Raw genomic sequence first — 8282 nt, 5'->3', positions numbered from 1 at the left:
GAGGAGGTATTTTAGTTACTCTCATTGGAGAGTATTTGGGTATAGATAGGGATCAAGGGGGTCCGATGATGGTATGTAGGGAACATGACGAGACTTTAGGTTTGCAAGTCTATCAAGGTACAAAGGTATTGACTAGGAGACGCAATCAGGCAGTACAATATCAGGGCCGCCATCCACAGGTAGAGAGGGGTTCGGATGAGGAAATGGAGGAAGCGGATGACATTAGGGATGTCATTAGGGATAGTGCTACTGATGTTTTCCAGCATATAGATGAGGTAGAAATGACTAATGAGGATAGGCATCGTCGGTATGAGCAGTGGCAAGCTGTGAATGAGTATGAGACTTCTAGGCGACGCCAACACGATAGCTGGCAAGTTCATCAGCACCAAATCATGAGCCAACTATCATATCAGGTCACATCCCGACATGCGACCACCCTGTGACTTGTACGACCCCAATCAAGCATACCAGAACACCTATCACCAACCATGGAACCCGAACGACGATATGAACTGGAACCCCTATCCAAATCAATAGTGTTCCATTGGTGATGTCTTCTCTTTTATTATTTTTATCTATTTTAATATTTTGATACTTTAATGTAATGTTTAATATTTTTATTATTTTGTACTAATATTTCATTTTTGTAATTTGAAAGTGGGATATTAAGTCCTATTTCAAATTACCATGCATGTTTATATTTGTATTGTATGTATTTTATCTCATGTACACAACAGGGTAAAACATCGCATTTTCAAATACTGGCATTAAGTTCAGCAAAAGCTATTAATTTTGACGACAAAACGAAAAACAAGTGTGATGTAACAACAGACAGAATGAACAAATGATGTGCACCATTTATCATTCAACATAAACAACAATATGTTTGGAAACTTTGGTAAAATTTAATCATTTTTCTACGCTAATCACCCTCAATAATTTAAATTGTTACTGATTTCTTGCAAATGAGGGCATTGCAAGATCTTAAGTGTGGGAAGGGATTAAATTCTTTTGGTTTTAAAATTTTTTGACTTATACACTTGGTTACCATTAAAAATACTAGTAACGCAGTAGTTGTATTAGAATCTAGTGCTCTCTGATAATAAAGAACAGCCCTAATCTTATATATTGACTACCCAATTCTAGTAAAAATTTTCAAAATTTTCAACCAAATGAACTCAAAATCATGTTTATACATATTTATGAACGATAAAACTAGGTGTTAACACTGAAATTATTGTTACCTCGGAAAGGACATAAATTGAGAAACAACCCAAAATGCTTGAATTCATTTAAAATGGAATAGAGGAGAATAAAAAGGCAAAGAAAAGAAAATAAAAGCCAAGTGTGGGAAAAATTTACCAAGTTATTTAGAACATATATCACATATTTTTGTACAAATAATTAAAGATACTTTTGTTTTGAACGGTATTAATCAGTTTTACCCAGTTTATTGTAATATAAATGGAATTTAAAAGGAAGTAAAGTCTTCCGAGAAAAAAGACACGCGCTTCTTGATTTAGGTCAGGAAGTTGTCGTCGAGACCAGTTGTAGAGTCTACGAAAAACCTTGAAAAGTTTTCTCAAAAATTAGCTGTAAATCCACGGACCTCAGCATCAAACAGGGTCGCCAAGTGGTCACACTTATCCTAACCATGAGAGGATCTGTCTCGTACAATGGGGGCACCGTGTAAATTAGCTTATAAGACTAATGAATCAGATTGATAATGCTAAAAACGAACATATATTTCATAGCATTATACCTCAAGAAAGACAAGCTTTTAGTTGCAACTGTTCTATTTACAAGTGATATTCGTTTAAATAATAAAAGGTGAAGACAAAAGACAGATTCGACGAATTGAAGACGCAAACGACCAAAAAGCTCAAAAGTACAAAATACAATCAATGAGGTTCCAATTATTGATAAGAAACGTCTCAAAATTACAAGAGTACAAGATTCAAAAAGCAAAGTACAAGATATTAAATTATTCGCAAGGACGTTCGAAAATCCGGAACCAGGACCAGAGTCAACTCTCAACGCTCGACGCAACGGACTAAAAATTACAAGTCAACTATGCATTTGAATATAATATAATATATAATTAATTCTTAAAATTAATATATATATTATTTTATATTTAAATAAACGTCGGCAGAAGAAAACAACCAAATGTGGCTCTCCCCAACTGGCCATGCGATCGCATGGCCTGGAAGGCATAAATCCATGCGATCGCATGGTGCACAGTTCCAGCCCACATGCCTATAAAAATCGAGCTTTGGTGTAACACAAAACACATCTTTTTCTTCTTCACTCAAACGTAGTATATGTATATATAATTTATATTTTAATTTTAATTTTAATTTTAAATCCTAATAATAAGGGTGTGTTAGCGAATGTTGTAAGGGTGTAAGTCGAAATTCTGTCCGTGTAACGCTACGCTATTTTTAATCATTGTAAGTTATGTTCAACCTTTTTACATTAATGTCTCGTAGCTAAGTTATTATTATGCTTATTTAATCCGAAGTAATCATGATGTTGGGCTAAAAATATTAAAATTGGGTAATTGGGCTTTGTACCATAATTGGGGTTTGGACAAAAGAACGACACTTGTGGAAATTAGACTATGGGCTATTAATGGGCTTTATATTTGTTTAACTAAATGATAGTTTGTTAATTTTAATATAAAGATTTATAATTGAACGTCCCTATAAATAACCATATACACTCGATCGGATACGATGGGCAGGGTATTTATATGTACGAATAATCGTTCATTTAACCGGACACGGGAATGGATTAATAGTCACTAGAATTATTAAAACAGGGGTGAAATTATGTACAAGGACACTTGGCATAATTGATAACAAAGTATTAAAACCTTGGGTTACACTCAGTCGACATCCTGGTGTAATTATTAAACAAAGTAATAAAACCTTGTTACAGTTTAAGTCCCCAATTAGTTGGAATATTTGACTTCGGGTATAAGGATGATTTGACGAGGACACTCGCACTTTATATTTATGACTGATGGACTATTATGGACAAAAACCAGACGGACATATTAAATAATCCAGGACAAAGGACAATTAACCCATGGGCATAAAACTAAAATCAACACGTCAAACATCATGATTACGGAAGTTTAAATAAGCATAATTCTTTTATTTCATATTTAATTTCCTTTATTTTATATTTAATTGCACTTCTAATTATCGCATTTTTATTTATTGTTATTGTATTTAATTGCACTTTTAATTATCGTACTTTTTAATTATCGCAAGTTTATTTTATCGCACTTTTATTATTCGCAATTTCATTATCGTTATTTACTTTACGCTTTAAATTAAGTCTTTTATTTATTTAATATTTTACATTTTGTTTTAACTGCAACTAAAGTTTTTAAAATCGACAAACCGGTCATTAAACGGTAAAAACCCCCCTTTATAATAATAATATTACTTATATATATATATATTTGTATTTTTATAAATTTAAACTAATATAGCGTTAAGCTTTGTGAAAAAGATTCCCTGTGGAACGAACCGGACTTACTAAAAACTACACCACTGTACGATTAGGTACACTGCCTATAAGTGTTGTAGCAAGGTTTAAGTATATCCATTCAATAAATAAATAAATATCTTGTGTAAAATTGTATCGTATTTAATAGTATTTCCTAGTAAAATTTAAGCTATTTTATATACACCTAGCGAAAACATCAAGTATTTTTGGCGCCGCTGCCGGGGAACCATCTAGCTTAAAAGCCAGAAGCGCAACGCTAAAAAGAAAAAAAAACAAAAAGATTTTTATTTTTAGTTTACTTTTATTAAAATACGCTTTTGTAAAAAATACGTTTTAATATATTCGAAAATATAAAAAGAAAACAAAAATATAAATATTTTTAAGAGTTTATTAAATATTTAAGTTCTATAAAAGTTTCTTTATATTTATTTTATAAAAATATAGGTTTTATTTAATTTATAAAAATATATTATATAAATATTTAAAACAGAAAAAAATAAACACAGCAAAATAAAAATAAAAAAATAAAACATTCGGCCTGCTACTGTAGCAGCCCGTAATCTGGCCCAAAATCCTGGCTCATGCGATCGTATGAGCCCGAAGGCATAAACTCATGCGATCGCATGAGATCGTCTGACACGCCACAGTTTACCCTAATTCAGCATTTATTACGGGTATTATTTATTATTATTAATTTAAAACCCTAATTAGCTTATATATATTATATTATTTAGTTTAGTTATTTTATTATTTGTATTATTTAGTTTAATTAGTTTAATTAGTTTGTAAAATTAATAGTTTTATTAAATAAATAATATAAAAATAATATTTTTATAAAAAAATTGTACTTTTTACAACTTTTAGTATATTTTTATATTTTGTCCCTTTTTAATTGTTTTAGCGTAATTTTTTGTATTTTTCGCTCGTATTTAGTTTTAATTCATAGTTTTTGCCATAGTTATTTTTATTTCTAGATTTTTAGGCTTTGCCGTAAAATCCCTTAAGTGCTTTTTCTTTAAGACTAAGATATAGGTGCTTTATAATTTTGCGACGCCTTTTTAAGTTTTAGTTCCTTTTTAAGATATTGCCATTTGGGATATAGTTTTACTTGTAAGCTTTAATATTTTTAGACGCCTTTTACCTATGTATCAATTATCATTCCAATTAGTAATCTCAATTTGCGATTACAATTTTAAGTTAGTGATAGTAATAAGGTTGGGTTAGTCGAGTGTTTTTAAGTTCTATAAGTCATTTTTTTTATTATTTCTTATTTTTCGACGCCTTTTATTTTTTCGATCTTTTCTTTTTCGACCTTTTTCGACGCACTCTTTTTCTTTCTTATTTCTCGCTATTCTAGTTTTAGGACATATATTTTTTTTCTACTTCTTATCTATACTTCTTAAAATTACGAAAATTTATTTTAAGTGGTTAAATTGATAGACATCAAAATTTTCTGGTTCGTAGTAATAGTTGGATTTGTACGTGGACCGGGTTATTGGAGCCAAACAGTCCTCAATTATATTGAGACCAAACGAATCCTGCCCCTCTGCTGCATCTTTTGGCTATTCGAAACGTGGGCAAAATCAGAAAAGTCTATTAATTGGATAACTTATATAATTTTTCTTTCCTTTTAAAAACTAATAGGATATTCAGTGAATGCACCGAGCAAGACGTTCACCACCTTTTGTACGTTCACCACCTGTAACTAGATCAAGACATCTAGCAAATATTACCGCCGTTGATTTTTCTTTAGAATCGTCATCCAGTCAACCAAGTACTCCAGTTCAAATTTCCGATAATCCATTTTTTTGAACCCGACCTCACAATTGAGAATCCGGAGAATATTCAGGGACGATTCATAGATCCTGAACCATTAAATTTTCCTCCGGAACCACCAATCATTTAAACAGAGATTGTTGAGGAACGAACCATTAAATCAAAATCCTCTAGTGATTCTGATTCAACAAATTCAATTATGGAGAATCTGGAACCTTTAAGTATGGAAGACCAAATGAGAGCTAAACGCACTGGCCAAGGTCACGCAATTACTCATCCTGACATTAATGCGCCAGATTATGAAATCAAAGGACAAATTCTACACATGGTGACTAATCAATGCCAATTTAGTGGTGCGCCGAAGGAAGATCCAAATGAACATCTTCGTACCTTTAATAGGATCTGCACACTATTTAAAATCCGAGAAGTGGAGGATGAACAGATATATCTCATGTTATTTCCCTGGACTTTAAAGGGAGAAGCCAAAGATTGGTTGGAATCGTTACCTGAAGGGGCAATTGATACATGGGACGTTTTAGTTGAAAAATTTCTTAAACAATTCTTTCCAGCATCTAAAGCCGTAAGACTTCAAGGAGAAATTGTTACATTCACACAGAAGCCAAATGAAACTCTATATGAGGCATGGACAAGATTTGGAAAGTTATTAAGAGGATGTCCGCAACATGGTTTAGACACCTGTCAAATAGTACAAATATTCTACCAAGGATGCGACATCACTACAAGGAAAGACATCGACATAGTAGCTGGTGGTTCTATTATGAAGAAAACCGAAACTGATGCTTATAAAATTATTGATAACACTGCTTCCCACTCACATGAGTGGCACCAAGAAAAATATATCATTAGATCATCTAAAGCAGCTAGAGCCGATTCTAGCCATGACTTAGATTCCATTTCCGCAAAGATAGATGCTGTCGAGAGACAAATGGAAAAGATGACTAAAGATATCCACTCAATACGAATTAGTTGTGAGCAGTATGGAGGACCACATTTGACAAAAGATTGTCTCGGTATTGAATTAACAATGGAACAAAGAGAGAATGTTTCATATCTAAACCAAAGGCCTGGAAATAATTATCAGAATAATTATCAACCGCCAAGACCGATCTACAATCAAAACCAGAATTATAATCGAAATATTCCATACAACAACCAACAAGGTCCTAACAATCAACAAGTATCCAATAATACTTACAATCAGCAAAGACCTAATTTTCAAAACAAACCACCACAAACCGATGATAAAAAGCCGAATTTAGAAGATATGATGACGAAGCTAGTTGAAACTCAAACGCAGTTTTTCACATCTCAAAAACAAACCAATGAACAAAATGCTCAAGCATTTAAAAATCAACAAGCTTCTATTCAAAATTTGGAACAAGAAGTAAGTAACCTAGCAAGGTTAATAGGTGAAAGAAAACCGGGAAGTTTACCTAGTGATACAAATGCTAACCCCCGGAATGAAACAGCTAAAGTCATTACCACAAGAAGTGGTACAACACTTAAACCACCTGAAATACCTGTAACTTCTGCTGAAGCTATTCCTACTTCACAAGAACCACAACCTGAACAAGATAAGGAAAAAGAACCGGTAGTTGAAAAGGTTAATGAAGATAACACAGTTAAGGATAAACCTTATGTTAAACCATACCAACCACCACTTCCTTACCCGAGTAAAATTAAAAAAGAGAAACTTGAAGCCGAGCAATCCAAATTCTTGGATATGTTTAAATAGATAAATGTAAATCTTCCTTTCATTGATGTGATTTCAGGAATGCCTAGATATGCTAAATTTCTGAAAGATCTAATCTCAAATAGAAAGAAAATGGAAGAACTCTCGGCCGTTACTATGAATGCTAATTGTTCAGCAGTACTGTTGAATAAGATACCAGAAAAACTATCTGATCCAGGAAGTTTCACAATTCCATGTTTTCTGGGTAGTCTTAGTTCAATAGAAGCATTGGCAGACTTAGGTGCTAGTATAAATTTAATGCCGTATTCACTATACACTAAACTAGACCTTGGAGAATTGAAACCAACAAGAATAAGTATACAACTAGCCGATAGATCAATAAAATATCCTAGAGGGATAATGGAAAACATGCTAGTTAAAGTTGGTACTTTAGTATTTCCAGTAGATTTTGTTGTTCTGGACATGGAAGAAGATTCTCAAATTCCTCTCATATTAGAAAGACCATTCTTAAACACGGCTAAAGCAATGATAGACGTGTTCGGTAAGAAATTGACCCTAAGTATAGAGGACGAGAGTGTTACCTTTTCAGTTGATAGAGCAACGCAACAACCGCAATCTGCAGATGATACATGTTATTATATTCAAACTATAGATTCATATGCAGAATTGTTAGAAGAATTTCCAGAATTACAAGGAACAGGAGAATGTTCTTTAGGAGAAGGTAATGAACCAATTGATGAAGCTGAAATGTTAGCTACACTAATAGCTAATGGATATGAACCAACAACAGAAGAAATTCAAATGCTAAAAGAAGAAGACAGATATCGATATAAATCATCGATAGAAGAACCACCGACATTAGAATTAAAGCCACTTCCAAACCATTTGGAATACGCTTATTTACATGGTGAATCTGAATTACCTGTAATAATATCGTCTTCTCTTACTGAAAATGAAAAATCACAACTCATTTCTGTGTTGAAAGCTCATAAACCAGCCATTGCATGGAAAATTCATGATATTAAAGGAATAAGTCCTTCGTATTGCACACATAAAATCCTTATGGAAGAAGGTCATAAAACGTATGTGCAACGCCAACGAAGACTAAATCCGAATATGCAAGACGTAGTTAAAAAAGAAATTATTAAACTACTAGACGCAGGTTTAATTTATCCAATTTCTGATAGTCTATGGGTAAGCCCAGTTCAATGCGTGCCTAAGAAGGGTGGCATGACTGTCATTACAAATGAAAAAATGAGCTTATTCCTAC

At 32.7% G+C, this 8282-nt stretch overlaps 1 non-coding gene across 1 annotated transcript; it reads right to left on the bottom strand.

The window, feature by feature from the left end:
- Nucleotides 1–5881: 5881 nt before the first annotated feature.
- On the bottom strand, nt 5882–5988 carry LOC139887349 (small nucleolar RNA R71). The gene has a single exon (XR_011773184.1). It is a non-coding gene; the product is annotated as a small nucleolar RNA R71 (small nucleolar RNA).
- Nucleotides 5989–8282: the final 2294 nt, after the last annotated feature.

This window comes from Rutidosis leptorrhynchoides, chromosome 1 (genome assembly GCF_046630445.1).
Source record: "Rutidosis leptorrhynchoides isolate AG116_Rl617_1_P2 chromosome 1, CSIRO_AGI_Rlap_v1, whole genome shotgun sequence".
Lineage (NCBI taxonomy): Eukaryota > Viridiplantae > Streptophyta > Magnoliopsida > Asterales > Asteraceae > Rutidosis > Rutidosis leptorrhynchoides.
This window is presented reverse-complemented; position numbering and strand designations above follow the sequence as displayed.